Here is a 20,916-nt window from a genome sequence, read left to right on the forward strand (position 1 = left end):
GCGATAATCGCTGATGCAGACGGGTTAAAGACCCCATTTGGTCGTTCGCATGACCGTCAATACGAAGAAGTGTCACTGCCGATAAGCATGAGAGCGCTAACGAATCTTAACAAGATACAAGGAAATTCACAGATGCCTAAGACGCAAAATAGATACAGGCAGGTCTAAAGCTTCTTGAGAAATAAGGACTAATAGAAGACAGATTGCCAAGTTACATTTAACCATTTTCAAACATATGTTCGCTTTTATTTTAGGCTCAGTTAGAAAAATATATAAAAAAAACGTATAATGTTGATAATAGAAAAATGTTTTTCTTTTTTTTTTTTTTTTTTGCTTTAAATTATTTGTTAAAATCAACGTTAAACTTATTTCAAAATCTATTATTGCAAATATACTATTTTACACGTGCCTTGCTGCTTTATAAATATTTGAAAGAAAATTACATCGCAATAATAAAATTAATTAAACCGTTTCAAAATTAGTAAACATTTTAGAATTATTTTTGATTAACCTGTGTTTGTACTACTTATCGATTGCGTTGTGATAAAACGGCATGGTGTTTGGTAAAAATAATAATTAAGAAACGCTATTTCTCATAAAGTAATATGTTTTAACGTTACATATTCCGCAAAAAGTCAACCAATATTCTCTCTCTCTCTCTCTCTTTTTTTTCTACACAACAGAGTAGCAAGTTTTTATCTTTTAATAAGAGCCAGAGTGAACAAAAGATTATCGTAAAGCGATACAACGAGAAACAGCGGAATAATGTCGGCTAACCGAAAATCATTTCGCGCACGTGTTTCCGCGGCATTGCAACGTGAAACGGAGCCGCTGGAATGCCTGTTTCCTGCTCCGCCCTGCGATGCCGATCGATGCGGGGAATGCCGCGAAGCGTAGGAGAGACCGTGGATGCGCTAGTAAAATGGAAAAAAGGAACGGGACGAGTATCTTCCGCGTCGGCTAAATATGGAAATACTCCCCATTTTTAAACGCACGTTCCAAGAGACACCGAGTTTGCACGATGTATCAATTATCGGCTCGAAAGGACGAGAAAATTTCATCCTCAATCACTTTGTAATTCGACATTTCCGGATTATTCATCTCGACGTTCGTATACTCTCAATTGCCGTTCGTTTCTTTCCAGCCGACCACAAAAACAATTCTTGTATTGCCGTTTTGTACGTCGGCAAGAAAAAAAAAAAAAAAAGAAGAAAAGAAATTTATGTATTATAAAGAAGAGAAAACGGCCAAGTTTTGTGTCAGCTGGGAGGGTGCGCGGTGAGTCATCCCTTAAACTTCCCCCAATTCCGTCCTGCGGGCGTTTCCAGGGATAGATTCGATATGCGTTATCGTATCTTCCCTGGTCGCTACAGGCTCCAAATGCGCCGGGGTCTCGTGTATGTACCATTTAATGGCGGACCGCGATGTTATTTCAACGCCTGGAGAGTGGAAAGATGTGTATCGAAGATATTTATCGATTACGAAAGCGGGATTGATCGTGCAATGCAAAATGCGTTTCTCACGCCCCGTTGAATTACACGTGGCTCAGCTTGGCGATACGCTCGACAGAAAACGCGGTAGAGTCAAAGTCGAAAAGAAATTTTAATCGTTTAGCGGCAACGCGCGGCGTCGCTGAAAACTTAATTACGACGCTCGAATTTTCAGGTCCCGCGGTGCAATATACGGCGCACGTAACGCGGATTACGTCTCCCTCTGATTTACAGCAATGCGTGAAGTTGCAGAAATTAAAGCGATTACTTTGCGGAGGAAAGAAAGAAAAACATTTTAATATTTAATAAAACTATTATTTAATAAAACGCGGCATGCCGCGTTTATCGCGATCGAATACGAAAAAGAAAAATATAAAAAAAATGTAGATCGCAACGTGGGCACGAATAAAATTCCATAACTCTTGATAAATTTCACGGAAATAATATTCAATCAATTTTATTATCGCGATCAATTATCGGGTATTCCTTTCTTTAAATGAGCGCATCGATATTACTACAATCCCGACGAAGCAATTAAAATAATATATAGTGAAAAAATAAAAAAAAAAAGTTTTAATTGTTTGTAAAGAAACGGAAACATGCAAATCTTATTAAATGTTCGCAAAATTGTATTGTTAAGATGTCGGACAATTAATTACGTTGCTCATATTCGGGAGTTTAGAGCCAAGCACTAACTACCCACGCAACAGCTACGATAACTAACAACCAATTATAACTTTAGTATAATAGATATATTGCCGAATCACTCTTGCTGGATTTGAGCAATTGCAGTCAATGCTGGCTGCAGGTGCGCAGTGAACCGCGTTACGGAAACCAACGACAAGCTTCACGGAAATATGCTGAGCTTAGTTTGCTGCTTAATCGCCAGGAATATGGGATCGCATTAGAGTCGTTTCCCCATATGTGGATTTCGACTACAGAAACCGCGAGTATACTATGTTGCAGCGTGCAATAAATTTACATTCCGCTAGTGTGTGTTATTTCTTTAATACGAATCTACCAGATAAAATTCGTGTGGATATTTTACAATCTTATTTTCTATAAGTTGCAATGCAGATCATGATTAAAATTTTAATTTCTTTTTTTTTTTTTTACTTAAAATTAAGTTTACGAATAAAATAGCATTTCTGGCATTTTTATGCAAAATATTTGAGATTTTAAATACGTAAGGGACAATGCCATATTATGGGAAAAAATACCGCGTCGAATTTTTTCACGTAAATATTTGGAACGTGACTAGGAGCGCAATGTGCGGTAGGTAAGGCCGCTTTTCTCGGAACGTGTTCGCCGCGCTACCTTAACTCGTGAATTTAACAGTCACGTATTTATGGTCCAGTCGTATTGGATTGGAGATTTCAAGTCGAGAATGAGAGGCCATTTTCTGGAATTAAGCAGCATCCAACCATTTCCTAGGTAACTTCGCGGTCTTCCAGACGGTTTGAAATGGGTACCGCTTTAATGAATATAAACGCGGACGCCGGTATATACCTTTCTAGCGAGCCAGTTCCGGAATTAGGGACGACCAGACAGGTTCGGTTTCATTGACTGACCGAAATCTACCTCGCAATCAGACTTTGATAAATCACTAGCGCTTGCCCGTGAACTCTATCAAAAATAATTTCAACCGATACCTAAAGGGGGATGTCGCGCGACGGAACGGAGCACGTGCATATGCATACGTGCGTACATATCAGTGATCAAACATATTATTTCAGCTCGATCAATTTTACGCGAGCGAATCGATCGGAGAATCGAAGGCACGAAGGAAGGTGTATTTAAATTTACCTCATATATTGTATAATATACGGCTAGTATACTCGGAGCGTTGCGATCGTGGGAGCTTTAACGCGTTATTATAATACATAAGCACAGGCGACCAAATTTTCACAAGGGTGCTGAAGTTTCACGTCGCAATGCGACGGAGTCGCTCGTTAATTTAGAGCGCTCGGCGTTATCATACTCGTGTTTTACGCACGCGGGACGTACCGCAGTTTTTCACGGCGTACGGAGCACCGCGTAGCTTAATGCATTCGACGCGTGCTTTTCCGAGCGAGTCGCACGGTTAAGCGCAACAGCGGCATATGAATAAGCGGATTTTTCTCTGACACCTACGTCGCGCCCACGGTCTCGTGTTTTAAACGATTTCCTCTTTCGCGTGCGCTCCCCGCGCTACTAACCCGCGGTTTAAGCGGACGGAGCAGAACGTAGCCGTAGGCTCACCCGCTCTATTTTTATGCGTAAACGAAAGGGTGATATGTATAGATGTCTTCTTGTTATCGTTTCAACGGCGCGAAAAGAAAAACCGAAACGTCTCCTTTCTCGGTCGCGAAATCTTAAAAATATACGCTAACTCAATCACTTGCGATAAAAAGTATGCGCGGTGCTATTTCGAAAAGGAGTTTATCTTGCGAAATCCTTCGCAAGAAAATCCATGCTTCAAATATCCGTATAGATTAATCGACATATATGTATATGTCGTGAAGGGTATATAATCAGGCAAGCAGGTGTTTCAACGTAAATTATAGGTGACGAAAACTGAGTTATGATACCCATATTAAACTTTTAAAATCGCTTAGTATATAGTTCGAGAAAAAAGAAAAAAAAAGAAAAAAAAACGTTATAAGGTACAATAAAAAAATAAAAAATAAAATAAAAATATTAAATGTTTTCGAAACGTTGATTTAAAAGATTAACTTAACATTCTCGTGGCATTGTTTAAGCGTAAAAGACTAAATGTGATATTCAAGATATTGATAGATACAAAATCTTACGCGTAGATCGCGCAGGATTTCGTTGCACTCGCATGGATATTCCGCTAGACGGATTGTAGGTGGGCAAATCTTGAGAGATTAAATTTATCGGAGATGAAATTGCACACGTCGCCTCTTAAGAGGTACGTATCACTCGAGATTAGCTCAAGTGCATTCTGTGCTCTTCGATAGTAAATGATAATACCGGACGGGGCTGCGACCGAAGTCGGGGTAGTCATTTTCACCCCCTTCCTTCGCACCCTTTCGCCGCAACCCTACCGACAGTTTCCAAACTCCCTCCGCCTTACTTGCCTGTGTTCAATCAATACCCAATGGCGCACACCACTAACCGACGCGGATCTACACCGGCCTGCAATGTAGGATACGGCCATCTCTATCCAGGATTCGACATTCATCCTCTTATAAGCCGATAACGGCTCCCCGGCAACTGAGCTACCAGCGCGCAATCTGTAATCGCAAATGGTATGGATTCGCACAGCCGACAGTCGTCGAACGTCTCTCGAATTTTTCCTATAATTTTTTTTCCCGAAAGCCGTCGTGAGGAATACCGAATTGTTAACTTCGCTGAACCTAACGTCATATTCCTGTCACAGTCGCGTCCGGTTGCTTCGTAGCGAGTTAAAAATATTTCCGACAAATCGTTATCGTTATATTTTATATAAGCAAAAAAAATATACATTATTATAAGTGTAATAAATAAAAATATTGTAGATAAATTAATAAAAATTCTATCTCGTATAATTGCTCGAGTTAATATTCAACTAGAGCTCAAGTGTAAATAATTATTTTGCACCACATTATTTATTCTTTTTAGTATAAAAAAAAAACTTTAAAAAGAATTTTTTTAACGATATATAATTGCCAAAAAAAAAATTAAGAAAAGGTTTAAGAACCATCGCATCGCGATTGTAGGACCTAACAAAAAACATGACTGGCTCTTGCGGGACGATTAAGGTAATGCCGATAAAACCGCTTGGTCACTTATCTCGCGCATGGCGAATCGTTCCTTCCACGGGGCCTCTAGTATAATCCTCATAATCCTCAAATGAGATTAGATCGATGTCGAGATACGATGCACGAAAATACACCTTCTCGTCGAATTCGCCGCGATGCTTCCAGCTGACATCACCGTCACGCCCGATGACCGGATAGGGATCTCGTAATTACTAATAAAAAAAAATTGGCAGGCGACCGAGACGAGGGATTAATCAGATTTACGTAGGGTATTGTTGCATCGGCTCCGCGGCGCACGCGCTAATCGTTGATTCTGAACCACGTGCCCATCAACTCACATTAGATACCTCAATTACGCCGGCTCCGCTTTTTCCCTGAAAGACCGACGGTGCTGCGAATATCAGCGGCTAATCGAAAGGTTTGTGTAAACGGAAAGAACTAATGCTAATAACTCTATTTTTCCCCCCTTTTTTCTTTTCTTTGTCAATTTTTTCGACACGATGCGCGGACGAGAAAAAAATTAACAGATTCAACACGAGTCGAGATCACGTAAACGTAAATAATTTAATCGCTTGTCGAGGCAAGGTTTGCTAACGGGTTTGCAGAATAATCTAGTAATTGATTTTGATATTCCACGCGGAGACGGGTCCGAGGGTTGCGCGTCAATGCTCTAGCCGAGCCGACCAAAGACCTATGGTGGCATTCCATTAGACGGCCCGATACACGTTCATCCCCTGTGCAGACACTCAACGGCGCGCTACCGCCACATTGTCAGCGTAGATTCTGCAGGGGTATAATTACCGGCGCGAGCCTAATATACAAAGCCCTCGTTTCGCAGGGTTTACGCCGCTCCTGCGAATACACGGGGCAAATATTACCCCTGCGCGACGCCGCGGGCACTTACCCAAGATCAAACGATATCCGATAGACGAACGGCTTCGAATAGCACGGCCGACAGATTGCGCGCTGTCTTTTTCCATTTCTTACAGCCCGATAATTCGACACTTTACTCGAAATTTTTAGCAGTATTGTATCTCGAAACGGCATGCAAGATCCAAAAGAATATATCGCAATAAAACGTATACGTTGCAGCCAATCTGCGTTATTAATATATTTTTCGGGCTGGTGGTTGAAATTTTAAATTCATAACGTGAATTTAAATTGCAAAAAGCTTCGCGAGTCAGGTTGGGGACGACGAAACGTTCGAGTAACGGTGGCACGTTAAAGATGGAAATATCCTCGGAAACGTAATTTCAAGAAACTCGCCTACAAAGATCTGACAGCTCCTCGACTAACAAGCACGTGTTATAGCCGATGTCAGATTCACTGTCAGTTTCATCCAGCAAAGTGACTGACGGAAGGATGCGATAATTATCTATTGGGAATTTGAATGTGTCAGAAGGGGAGAGCGACGTCAAGAGACTAATAGGAAGATAAGACATGCACCCAGTAGCGAGTACTCCGACTTGTCTAGTCAATGTATAATATTGCATGCGTTCCAAGAGTTACCTTTCACGAAGTAAATTTTTACGACGTAAAATAGAGATCCATGCATGTTTAATGTGCATTCTCGCGCAGATCTTTTTTTCGCGAATCCACAGCGTTAAAAACAATTAAAAAAAAAAAGAAAAGAAAAAAAAAGACTACAAAATAAAACTGTTCGAAAAATGCTTTTAAAACTCTACGGCAAAACAATTCGAATTCAACTAATTTAATTTCCAAGTATTAATATCTTTTCATATCGCACGTGCATATTTGCTTTTATAAAAGTAATATTATTTCTATTTATTCGTTAACAGTTTCGCTACGAAATCGTTATTGAAAATTGAACGTCGTTAGCAATCTTAAAGTTAAATCCGTGACTCGATCTCGAAACGTATCCCAATTAAACGACTAGATTTCAACGGAGCTGCTAACAGAAACGGCGGCGACGACGCCGACGAAATCCCGATGGGATATTGGCTCGCTCGTCGGATCAATTACGAAGAAACGTTTCCGTACTTGAGTAGCGGCAAAAAAAAAAAAAAAAAAAAAATTTACTTGTCACGCAAAGTCTCATTACGTTATCATCAATTTTGATTATTCCGTCGTAATGTTCGCGTTATGCAAATTACGCGCGCGCGATCGCTTTGTACCTGCGTTTTTAATTTCTTGCAACGATACCTTTCCGGCCGATTCTCTTGCCACGTTGCACACGTGTAGATCTCGCATGTGTGCTCCAAAGAGAACAGCGTAGAATATATGCATTGATTTTCGATACCTACGGATACGTTTTCTATCCAAGTAAAAGCGCGAATATTTGACGCGAAAAAACGAATCGTGCGTAAACCTGATATTTTAAAGAGAAGCCCCAATAATGCAGGGAAAAAAAATTTTTTTCAAATAATAATTAAATGGAGCACGACTAGGGGGGAAATATCAACCGATCCGAGCATGAGATAACGCTTTGAACGGTTCTGCTGTTCTTATTTATAGCATTACGCAAACAGGGTGCAATCCAGATTTTTATCGTTGCATTTTAATTAAATTTTTTAATATTTATTTGTAATCCGTTACATTGTTATCGCGTAATCTAATGCCGGGTATGTAGATGTAAATATGTGGTAATCCTACGTATTAATGATATCAAATTCAATATTATGGAATGGGATTATCTTGACAGATTAACAAAACGAATATAGTATAATGCGAATTCATTAGCATATGCATATATACTGCACGTGTGCATATAAGCAAATAATTATTACAACAATATGCAAGCGTTAAATCGAACATTTCTAGCCTAACCGTGTTCAATTTAATAAGGGAAGGAAAAAAAAAATTTCTCTTTTGTAATATTCTATTTCGTTTTCTCGTTCGTTAAAAATTTACTTCGTTACATGAGTTCGCCGTCCCTGCCAGGTCAAGCATAACTTGGGGTCAAAGTTTCTGACACACACGCTAACCGCTGAGAAAATCGATAGAACGGGTCACTTGGCGTGCGACAGTGTAATTTCCGCACGCACTGTCGAAATTCCAGCGCACGCAACGCGGTGTTGACCGTTTATCGCCTATCACGCCACATTTCCACACTTTCTTCATTACTTTCGTGTTTACCGTGCCTATATCCAGCAATACAAGCTGGTACGGTTATCAATCTACGTGATTACTATGAACACCGCTGTAGATAACGTGCCTCCGACGACGATGTCGAAACGCTCGAATTAATCGACTAACGAGAATTACCTCGAAACTGTTTATTATAAAATAACGCGCGAATAAAACAGACAAAAATCTTTGGCCCCTGCCACCTTCTTCGAGGAGACTAATCTCAATTCTACAGAAACAAAGCTACAGATACGACCGAGCCCTTTCCTTCCCTCTTAATATTTCGTTCCCGGTGGCACCTGAAAACCCGAGGCGCGGAAATCAAGCCAAAGAGACGCTCCCGCCATCCGAGTTAACTGCATCAGAAATCCGGCTACCCCAATAATCCGTTCGGAAACACGGATCTCCCTTTTCCCTTTCCGGTACAATTCGGACGGGGGGAATATATTAATGCCTTTATGAATGCAATTAGTTTTGCGGCGGTACGAAGAAGGGGGGAGATTCCGAATTTAATCTTTGCCTGTTTCCGTAAGAGGTATTTCAGTACTGACAGGCATAGATTATGGAGCGGAGACGAGCCGGAGAGATTGTTAGCGAAGATTAAAGCTCCCGATGAGCGCTGTCAAAAGCATAAACCCGCACGCTCGCTCAATGGTCGCTTACACTAGTCCGAGGATTCGAGCACGCTATTGCAACACTAAGAACTGCGAGATGCCACCTGCAATACCGAAGCGACAAACTTGCGGGATACCTCCGCAGCGAGGATCGCAGCTGAATGCACGCTGGTAGTTACCCAGGCACTAAGTCGCCACGGCAAGAAATGCCGTGCCATCTGGATATTCTGTGCCTGACAAACAGTTTGTATATTGAAACAAATTGCACCGTGTGTACGCAAACTGTTTTCTAAGCCCCGTCGTTGTAACGAAGTTTGTTGCTTTTTAGTTATACAAATATTGCATGCTCCGATTTCGTTTGAATTTTTTAAATAGATGTTGGTCTTTGTAAAAAAAAAAAAAAAAGAGAACTCGATAGCCTATTTGTTGAAACATTTTTTTTTTTAGTTTAATTACTCGAATAATTTTGAAAAATTGCATTTTAAGTAGTACTTAATGAATTTTTCTTCTGTTGGGAAACCAATGCAGCATATGCTTCTGCCGTTTCGTATAAATATAGAAAAACAAAGCGAGACGTCTTAACCAAGCGTATTTCCGTTTGCGACGAAACAGAAATAACGCGCGTAGGAACGATAAAACGTGCGCAGCAACGGTCTTATTACTTCGATATGTGAATGCTAACGCAGCACAAATTTACGTTTGTATTTGCGTGAATACGAAAGCTGCAAATCACGCTTTTGTAAAATTTTTAGTACAAATAAATCTAGAGTATACCGATATAAAGCTTCTTCATTAATACATTAAAAGATGTCTACAGTAACTTCTTATAAATTCTCGTTTTTTTTTTTATTAACTACTTCAATTCTTTTAAAGTGTTCTTTTTTTAATAAAATAATAAAATTATTTATTACGTTATATTTTTATATCTCTCATAGTTTATTTTACCTTATTTCTCCGCTGAAGAAAAGTTTAGCTATTTTTAGGCCAAACAGTTTTAAAAATACTTGATTATTTAAAAAAAGAAAAAGCACCTATATAAACCATTCCACTGACCAAAGGGCTATTATATAAATATTGATCCCAGATACTACTGTTGTAGAGAAATATTATTCTAGCAAACCTCTTCTGTATATATAATTAAATACGAATGCTCGTTAAGTAAGTGCAACTTTAATTAGAGAATACGAGTAAGATTTAGTTAAAAAAAAATAAAAAAAATAACAGAACATAAACGAATAGTAATTTTCTCAAAATAATAAAATATAAAAATATAACATTAAAAAAAAAAGAAAAACCTTTTTCTTATTTTCTTTTTTCATTCGACATGTGATTTTTCAATACTGAATAAAATCGATAAATTTTTCAAAGTGCAAAATAATAAATTACCATTAAAAGAAAGTGTAAGAAAGCGCGATTATATTTAATAACTGCCAAGTCATGCCAAATCGCGGGCTTTATTGTACATTAAACCGCGCCGACCTTTTCAACTTCCAAACGGCTCCGTTCTTTTTCGACCCTTTTAATATCCTACGGCAAAATTTCGCAAGAAAAGGCGACGCCGCAAGCCTCTCCGGAATTTCGTGATTATCGAATATCGATTTTCGCAGACGCTATATTACCACTGCGAGGAGAAACTTTGCGAGCTATCCGCAAATATCGGGACATTCCCACCTCAAACCCTCCGTACAACCGACCTCTATCCGACAACTTCGTTCATCTGGTCCGAGCAAGCCGCGGAATTATACCACGCAACACTAGAAATCAAATTGACTGTTGAGCCCCCTCGACGTATCGATCGATCTCCCCGTAGTTGAAACGTCCACTCTTCCGCCATATCATTATAAAGTATGATATTAAATTCCGCCGCGGGCATACGAATCCAAAGCCTTTACGTGATTATTACCAAATTAAATTGATTGGTATGAAATTAATTGAAAACGCCGCCGATTTTATGCGATCTACATTATTAGCTGCGTTTTATCTGCAAACGATCTCTTTTCACTATTTTCAAAAGTCAACGCGATTATTTTTATTTTCACGGATCGCGAGTGAAGGCGTTTGTAACGTTTCCTTTTGCTTACTACGTGGTCTATTTACGACTTTGGCCGCGAGATACGTTATATCGTATGATAAATTATTACGTGTTATAATATACTGTGCTGATGTGTGGCAGTATGCTTATGGGTGTAGCCGCGTGACTCGTTCGTCTTCGACGAAGTATGCCTATCCTATCGCGCGAGTAATCTTGCTCGGTATTGAACCGTGCACTCATGACTGCGGGCAGATCGGTTAATAATGCCCGTGTGCGTTCACCACTCGGGTTTCGCAGCTTGGCAGGCGTTGCACTCGCTCGCAATAATAATTCCGTGGTTAGCTGTCGCGTCCGTCCTGTTAGGCAACGCGCTGGCACCGTTGGCAGTGCGTCACAGATGTCGGATGTCCGGATGTCACGTAGTCGGAAAAGCGCATCGGAAGTCCCGACTAGCACCGCGTACCCTGCCGTCGACGCACACGGGAGTGCACATTTACGAATGACGAGAAAAACAGAAAGAGAGAGAGAGAGAGAAAGAGCGAGATGCGTAGCGTAAATTCAATTTTATTTTTTTATTTTATTTTTTTTTTTTCAAACGATTGAAAATAACTTTTGTTAAACTACTTGTCAACGCGATAAAACTACGTAATCGATCACAAAATAATTTCGAAAATATACACGATAACATTACGCGTATATCTACATAAAAAAAAAGAATAATTTTTACGTAAATTATAATTCAGATATAAACGATTTTTATTTCGTGCAAATGTTTAAGCGCGAGGCTTTCTTGAATTTTGTCTCTAAATAATACAATTTTATTAAAGTAATATTATGCAGATATTGAACAAACCTCACGCTATCATTACATCCTCCGTATATTTCACGACGACAGGGTATCGAACGTTAAAATCGCCAGTCGTTCGTAATCGGGAACGCATCGCAACGATAGTGCCGGAGAATTCTCAGCTTCGCGGCGAAATGAAATTCAGCGTCCGCGTGCAAATATATAGCGAAATCGGACATTGCGACCCTGATAACATCTGCATCGATGTGTGCGCTTTCGGCTGATACGACCGGAATTTAGCGAGAACGGGACGCAGGCGCGGCGGGCAAACGTGTCGGTGCCGTCTGTGTGCCGACGTGCATCATATGTTGCCCCCGGTTGATTTAAATTTCAAATGAACGGTAAAAAGCGATCTGAGAGCGTCGACGTTAATCGATACGCATCGATCAGTCATCGAACCCCGAGGTAAGCCTGCCGGCAGCCGATACTCGGAGCAATATACGCAATCACGTATACGATAAAATTGGCCGTTTTCCCCGTAAGTTACTCGATCGATATTATTCACATTTGTAACTTTCCAATATATAATCCATTATGATAATAGGCGGCTCTTGAAATAATGGATCGTGCGTCTCTCACGTCTCTAACTATTTCGCCCCGCGCGTCTCGACGCGAATCGTCCAATTTTGTAACGCCGCGGATGCCGGCAGTGCCGTTGACAGGGCAACGTCGTCGCGAGAAGAAAAAGAAAAAAAGAAGTTGTTAAAATTGTACGACTTACCGATGTGTCGAGTGCCGAATGCCAGAAGGATCGGGCGTAAATTTTGAAACACAAAAGAACAGAACTTTTAGAACCGTAAGGAGAGAGAAGTAGCAGCCTCCCCTCCGCCAATCGTTAATCTTCCATGAGGGAAACATTCGTCCCGACTCACGTGTGTTCGAAACTTGAAACCTTCGCCGACCTCCCCTTTCCTCTCCAGCACACGTACGAGGCATTGAGAATCCTCGTCTCCAACGTACCCAACGTTTATCGTTTGAGGAAGACGAATACGATTCAGCCGAGAAATTCTCGTTCAAGTCCTCGAAATGTTGGGTACGTTGAAAGCCTCAAAGTCTCGTAGAGGGGGGAGGAAAGAGGAGGAGAGGACAAATTCCATCTTATTTGAAAATATTTGTGCGAGTACGACATAAAGAAAAAATAAAAAAAAAAAAAAGGAAGAAGAAGAAGATTACGAAAGAGGCATATTGATCAATCGTATCTTTTCTTTAACGTGATATCGAGCCGCAAAGAAGTATAAAAATTCACTTGTTATCGTCGGATAAAGACCGAAAGCGTATCGAGCGTATCAGAGAACTGAGAATCGTCTTGGATTCTCCGGAATTTTCACATTTCGCAAATTATTCGTTCGTAAAGGGACAATGTGCCGATAATAGCTCCATCACTAACCGCTTTAAAGATTTACGGTACTTTCACGGCTCGGCAGATTTTGTCGCCGTGTGAAAACGACAGATTTTTCCTTCGTCATTGATCGCGGCCCGGCTAAATCGGAAGACAAACGAGGCAAACACGGCTGGCAGATCTGGCTGTCGCAGCCACCCTGTTTCGAACGAGATGGAACAAGAGGGCACAGATTCCGTTCACCCGGCGGCAATTACAGGCCACGGATTTGCATGAAAGTTAAAAAGAAAAAAAGAAAAAAAAAAACCTTTTTTTTTCCCCGTCAGGTGTTATCTTCTATTCATCTCTTTCACTACTCTCTCTGTCATCAAGTTCTCTCGCCGCTTGCGATACGCAATTTTTGACTTCTGATCGACGGTCGCACGTATTTGAATATAAACATCTGCTATTGCGAAAAATGTCATCAAGAGAGAAACGTTAAATCAGTACTTGATGTGTGATTTGATAAAATAACGCGCTGAAAGTGATGACGCACCGACGTCGTAACGTGCAACATTACTGAAAAACGTGCATTCAATGTATTAGATCGCAAACAAAGCGGACCCGGTTGAATTTTGTACCGGCATGGCGACAGATAACGCGCGAGGCCGCGTTTCACGAGAGTTTGCACTTTAAACGGGCATTCTCCCACGCTCGGTACACATCATTAGGTCTGCAAAGCTATCGGGGAGATTTTCCAAAATTAAAGCGCGTTATTATTGGGAACGCGCTCTCACGTGTGAACAGACGAGAGCTTGATTTCACGGGTCTCTAGCTTCGGTATCGAGCAAGTGTCCGAAAATGTGCACGAGCGGCCATCCAAGAAAATATCACGGTACTTCCGCGTTCTATTTTTCAAAGGGCTCGGCTACGGGTCTCACAGAGGAATCAATAAGCGTGCATACTTCCAATCTTTTCCGACAATATTTTTTCAACGAAAGGATTCAAGTGAAAAATATTAAAATCTCGTAAATAACTTAGTTCCATATTAAACATAATTTAATTACACAACCCCCATCATATCAAATAATTAATATATTTCTAATTGTTATTTCGATTCGATCCTGCCAAGTGCAGTTAAAAATATAACTATATATTCAGCGCAAGTAAAATTAATCATTAGAATTTAAATTTAAAGTGAGAAACTGAATTTTCCGATTCAATTACGCGTGACAGTGTCAATGTTAGTTACAGCAACTCAGTGTCAATGTCAGTCACTGTAACTCAACGCCAATATCAATTAGTGCAAAATCCAAGATAACACCCTCTCCCCCCTCCCTCCCCCACGGCGTCGTTGATTGGTTGAATTACGTATAAGAATTGACTTCATATCATTCCTGATAATTTTGTCACTGCCTCGTTTTGCCAAATTAGATTCGCGCTATTAGACTTATAAATCGCTCTTATTAAAGAACATTTTGTTCGAAGGGACTAGAGCTTAATTAAAGTTTAGAATGTGCTGTACAATCCCAGAACGGAGGATCTAATTAAATACACGTACGTATATGGATTAGAATCGTCGCCGCACGCACGTGCGCGGGCGCACACACATCCATATTATCACGTCGTGTTTTAGAGAAGTAAAATTTCATCTTGCTCACAGACTTCACGTTCAGGAATGGTTGTTTAATTCGCACGCAAGTTCATTAAACTTTATTACTCGGAATCCTCCTTAGATCTCGTCCCGACAAATGAAGCCCAGACGACAGCACGACTTTGCTTTTTCATTTTGCGAATCAGCGAAATTTATTTCGCGAATATTACGTGAGAAAAATATGTTTCGTGTCTGGTGTATAAAAAAAAAGGGGGGAGGGGGAGGAGGAGGCGAGACTGTAAAAATAGACCGTTTGAGACATGTCAGGTTTTGTTTTGAAGGAAAATCGCAACGGATCGAAATGGATGTTCATGATACCCAGCGCGATATATCCAGTAACGCGTCTAGCCGCTGTCACCTGTCGTCTCGACTTCTGATGTTCGGAAAGATAAGGGGGCAGCCAGCAGCAGCATAAAATTCCAAAATCGAATAACTTCGCGATAAATTGACACGTACAATATTTTTCACGTAAAAATAGATTAGCGTCAATATTGTCACGTCCCAATTTAGAACTCAAATATTAAATTTATTCAGTCGCGCGACAAAATTGTCCTTCAATACAAAACGGCGAGCATCAATTTTCGGAGGGGGATGGGGGAGGGAAAGGGAGGAAAACGAAAAAAAAAAAGACGCGAGTGTCGTAATAAAATAATAGATAATAGACAAATTGATAAAATAATAATCCCCAGCGGCATATTAAAACAACGTGGACGCAAATGTTAAACTATTTTAAATAAAAACGTGCGGCGATACCTCGCTCGGTTAAACGTTCTATCGCTCGAACCGCCATCGTGATGAAATCCGTCGATTGCGCGTCCCGTATCGCAGTCAAAGAGACAATCGACGCAACGACCGTCGCTATTAATCCGAATCAATATACTATACGTATATACATCTATATTGTAAGATACGGACTCGATCCCGGCTGTGCTTTTTCACGTGGAAAATCCACGGTGTAAATGTACTCCCTCTCCGGGGAAAGGGGAAAAGGGGGGCTCTCTCTGGTAGGACAGAACGGAAGACAGTGTCGGAGGAGAGAAAGCGGCGAGAAGAGAGTCAACGGAAGAGACGAAGTCTCCGTTTAATCCGTTGCAATCGAAGAGTCCTCCGTTCCGCCGTCGCCTCCTTTTCACTCGCTTATTCGCTACGCTTCCCTTCCCTCCTTTCCTCTCCTCCTGCTCACCCCCTCGCGTCGCGTTGGTAATCCCGGATAAAATCCCAAAGTGATTGCCTCGCTTTTTCCGCGGCACGGCCAAAGGATAGGCACTCGGTCCTTTTCCTGCGCGGGATACGTATGTAGACAGGGAGGCGGCTGAATTGCAAAGTCTCCAAGTATTCGCGGGAAGATAGGAAAACTCACCGGGCGAGGACCGGACGAGTGTCTGGTAATCCGCGTCGAAGGGCAAATCAAACAGAATCGCGAGCGCGAGATTACCGGCGAACTACGGGGTCGCGCACCGTTGGTGGAAAAAGGAGGAGGGCAGCGAGCGCCAGAATATATCGAGGGATAAAGCTTATAATATCTTACGAGACGCGCCAGCTCTACTCATTGGCAATCTCTGTCCGACTGTGGTTACGTTTTGTAGCGCGCGCGAAGATTTACGTCTCCTTATTTCACGCGGATAAAACCCCTCCCGCCGCCCGCGTCGACGCGGCCGGCGTCTATCGGCGTAGGATTCCTAAAGTACTTCTCCGCCGCGCAGGAAGTGGATTCCGCACCGCGGGCAGCACCGAGGAATAATAAGAGCGGCGTAAATGTTATCCGCGAAATGGACTACGCGGGCAAACAATAGTCGACGCGACCGAGTTCCGGCGATGGTGCGCACGGCCGGCGCCTCGGCTGTACCGCGTAATCCGCGTACGCATAAAATCCGAACGGACGTTTAAATCGAGTTGACACTATCCTCTCGGTCTGGCTTAAATGCCCCGGCTCATATCGCGTTAAGTAAGCGGCGCCGTCAACGATGTGCATTCAGCCGTAAATTACTGGAAATGGGAGCGGGACGTTACCCGCCCACGGCTCGCCGACGTGGTTTAAAAGGCTCCCGAGATTTCAATGCGGCATACGCCATAGTGTAAACGTTAGAAACCCTGGCACATTTCACATAGGCGCACGTCCTTACACGAGCCCGGAGGCACAATGGCCCTCGCGCACAAGAACGCGCGTTCATTCACCTGCCGTTTATACATGTACGTTGGTACATCGCGCATAGGAAACCTCGCGCGAGAAGCGGTGGCTGCTTGTTACATGTATACAACGGATATATCCTCGCGCCGCATAAAAGGAGGAAGAGTCGCGCGACATATCGCTACCGCGCGCGACGACGTTTCGAGGCAAATACGGTCATTCCGATACTCCTACAGTCGGCGCGAAACTCCAACGAAATTAAAACCAGGAACGTGATTGTAAATCGATCGGTATTCCGTGACTTTTGACTGACAAGATAATGGATTAAATGAGGTGCGCCAAAGAAATTATGATCGGATGCAAAGCAAGAAGCGGAACGATAACAATGGCTGGAGTTGACGACGCCGTTTTTCGACCACTTTCACGAATTTACGTAATCGGCTTCCGCCTCGTTCCCGAACCGCGGTGAAGACCAGCAGCTTCTTCTCTCAGCTTAATGAAAAGATCTTTTGTCGCTCGAGAGAGAGGAAGAGAGAGAATTAACATATTTCCATTCAGAGTCATATCGAATAACGAAAAGATCAAACCAAAGTCCCGAAACTATTAAAGGAAGAAGGCAGGAAGCTTGTATAAAATTAAGAAAGTTTTTGCTCGAGACTATTTAATATCGGAATAACGAAAGTTATAACGCCTCATCGGATGAATATTTTTCCAAGCAGTAAGGAAAAGAACTAACGATCCATTTCAAATCAATATGTTTTCTAAAAATTTAATTCCTTTCGTCAAAATTGCCGTTAAATTTTTTAATAAAATTTGTATACGACTAGAGATTGCAGAGCGCGCGTTATTATATTCGGAAATTAATTAATTATATTAATAATTACGATTGAGTGATATACAGTAATCTGAGTTTTAATAAATTAATTTTTTATTTCTTTTCTTTTTTTTGTGCCCACATGTTCGGTTATGTCTCATGAATCTTTCGCATGCCTTCTCAGCTTGCCACATATATGAATAACAGAAGATTACCATCTACTCGCCCCCCTTACCCCTAATTTCCGCAAGATGCGTCGGTATAGCGCGCGGCGTATCGCGCCGATTCCCAAAAATCGTTGCATATATGCATACAAAATCGCGCGTATATGCGCCCAACGACGCCGATCTCTCATGCGATCATTAACTTCGGCGTTACGGGCGTGTCCGTGCTCGCGACCGGAAGTGATCGCTCCGTCGACAAGATAACGATAATCAAGCAGGCGCAACAAGAACGAGTCGTACTTAAATAAAATTACTATTACTAGACATCGGGGTATTGTATAATTTAATATCGACGACATGAGCGGAACCAGAACGAGAAACATATTTTTTTGCTGATTACAAAGTATATTTCGAGAATAAAACCCGAATACAAATAACGAAAAGAAAATTATGCGACTTACCACTTGGCATGAACTTCAGCGGAGTTGTCGAGTTCAGCCGGTGACTGTAACATAAAATAAAACATTATTGTAGACATGTATTTAAATTAAAGTAAAGGTAAAGCTTTCTATATTTTTACAAAGATTTTTCTTTTTTAATTTATATGTACCTATGAGTTGCTCCGCCGATGTATGATGCCCCCCGGGCCTGCTCCTCCTCTCAGATGGGACGTGACGAGCCATCCTGCCGCGCACTGGACACTCGCGAGATAGTCCACGACACTCCCGTCCGTTAAATTCGCGATCCCGACACGAGAAATTGACTACGATGTAAAGGCTACAATGCAGAGTCCGCGAGTCACCTTAACCTTGATGAGAATAGACTTCGATCAACTCTCGTCGGCGGAACGAACGACACCGAGACTTTACCGCGAACGAGACGGGGCCGCGATGTGAGACGTTCCCCGCGCACCGTCTTCCTCGAGTTCCTCAAAAATAATTCCCTCGAAACGGGACGAGAATCTCGGACGCGACGGAGAAGACGCGCGAGGTCGAGATTTCACTCTCCGACAATGGCGACCGCGGAAATCGCTGAATGTCGCTGAAGGAGATGGCGAGTGAAGCGGGTCGGTAATGCCAATCGCGGGCGACGCGGCCCAACATCACGTCGAACGCACCGTGCGCTGTGCTTGCTACGTAACCTTGTTATCGTACGTAACCTTGTCGTCCCGAAGCATTTTACCGAGGCACAAAACAAATCGCGGAACGACGAATGGATTAACACGGGAGCACAAAGAATGATTGTCCGTTCCCGAGTCGACGACGTCGACACCGACTCGTATGCAAGACTGTCCTCACTGTAGTCGAAAGGTCGCGAAACTGCGGAGCGATTAGCAACACGTGCTCGCGCTCGAGGCTCCGCAGTAAGACTGTGCGTTAGAGATTTCGGTCCTCGGATAGAAAGACTTCGATCGCGAACCTTTGCAATTTCGATGCCCGCGTATCGTCGCCCGATTATTAGCACGCGAAATTAACCGTGGCTGAATGACGAACGAGGACCCGTGCTCACCGCGTGATCAACGTGTCTCTTTAACTGCGCGATGGGTCCGTACGCGGATATCGATCGGGCGATCGATGGAGCGCTGTGATTGGTCGGCGTTGGGGATCACCATCCGCCTTTTGGAACGTCGCTTAGCCTCGACGTGGTGTTCGAGCCACGTGGCAGAGGTGATAAAGGGGTAGAATATTCCACGAGTGTTGAGTGCGCAGGGAACAATTCATACCACGGCCCGACTCATTCGCCGCTTAACGCGACTTTTGGACGTTGTTCATTTCGCTGACGTGAATCGACCGAAGGGTTAAAGTGACTCGCGGACCTCGCTTTACGTCGTAGCCAGCTTCTCGTGTCGGGATCGCGAATTTAACGTACGGGAGTGTCGTGGACTATCTCGCGAGTGTCCAGTGCGCGGCAGGATGACTCGTCACGTCCCATCTGAGAGGAGGAGCAGGCCCGGGAAGGGCATCCTGCATCGGCGGAGCAACTTATAGGTACATATTATAAATTAAAAAAATATATATCTTTGTAAAAATATAGCTTTGCCTTTACATTAATTTAAATACATGTCTACATTAATGTTTTATTTTATGTTACAGTCACCGGCAGAGTTCTACAACTCCGCTGAAGCTCATGCAGATTGGTGAGTCGCATGATTTATTTTTCGTAGTTTATAATCGGGTCTCTTGAACCGATAACACGTCGTCGACCATAAATTAATTAATTATAATAACGCGCACGAATTGGGACCTTTCGATAAATAGCGCACGCAAAGCGTGCTAGTTTAAATAAATAAAAAAGAAAAGAAAATATTAATCAGATATCGGTAGTTAATTTATCATTAAATTATTTAATTTAATTTAAATTAACTGAGAGTCTTACAAGGTTTCATTAAATGTTGATTTAATTTTAATGCACACATATATCACGTGTATATAAATTATAACTCTTACTGTCGGTATAACAAATACTAACAAAAAAAAAAGGGGAACTAGAACGTTTCATTATAAGATATGCCAATCATATCAGAGTTATCGTTAACCATTTATGATATATCATTTGGCGATGGTTTGAAATACGATGCATTTTCACGCAGCTAACTAAATGTGCGGTTATTAAATCGATGACGCGATGAAATATATGCACGTAGCATTGCGAATAATAGCAAACCGATGCAGTTGTGTCTGAATGATTGATCGTCCTCTATTCAAAAACAGTTATCAAAGTCGTTTCGACGCGCAAAGAATCTCTTAATCGCAATCGTTATCGCTATTTAAAAGTACTTACGATTAACAAAAAGTCCTTGATATTTCAAAAGATTTTTCTGGTAGAGAATATCTTGTTCGTCACAGTTTGGCAGTGCGTTAAAGCAGGTTTTGCTGGCAAAAATCGCATTTACCGATGTAAATTAAACTGCGTAGTCTCATTTACCGAAATTGAAATAGAATTCGCGTCGTCTTTGTCGGCCTAACGCGGCGCATTAACAAAAAGCGCGTCTGTGAATGAGAGTATACGCGCGAGCGCGAGA

The 20,916-nt window shown here is 42.0% G+C and overlaps 1 protein-coding gene across 5 annotated transcripts in view; it reads right to left on the reverse strand.

Moving 5' to 3' along the window:
• The window catches only part of Tinc (transmembrane protein tincar), a 96,507-nt gene that overhangs the window by 56,747 nt on the left and 18,844 nt on the right, over positions 1-20,916 (reverse strand). The window contains exons 1-2 of one of the 5 annotated variants that reach the window (XM_070674237.1): positions 18,505-18,760; positions 18,356-18,399 (exon numbers count right to left, since the gene is read on the reverse strand). The exons of 3 other annotated variants lie outside the window; for them this stretch is intronic. The gene's annotated coding sequence lies outside the window, so the exon portion shown is untranslated. Of the gene's footprint in view, positions 1-18,355; positions 18,400-18,504; positions 18,761-20,916 lie in introns of those variants that run through there. One more of the 5 variants, XM_070674236.1, reaches the window with a different exon arrangement.

This window comes from Cardiocondyla obscurior, linkage group LG02 (assembly GCF_019399895.1).
Source record: "Cardiocondyla obscurior isolate alpha-2009 linkage group LG02, Cobs3.1, whole genome shotgun sequence".
In the NCBI taxonomy this organism is placed as follows: Eukaryota; Metazoa; Arthropoda; class Insecta; order Hymenoptera; family Formicidae; genus Cardiocondyla; species Cardiocondyla obscurior.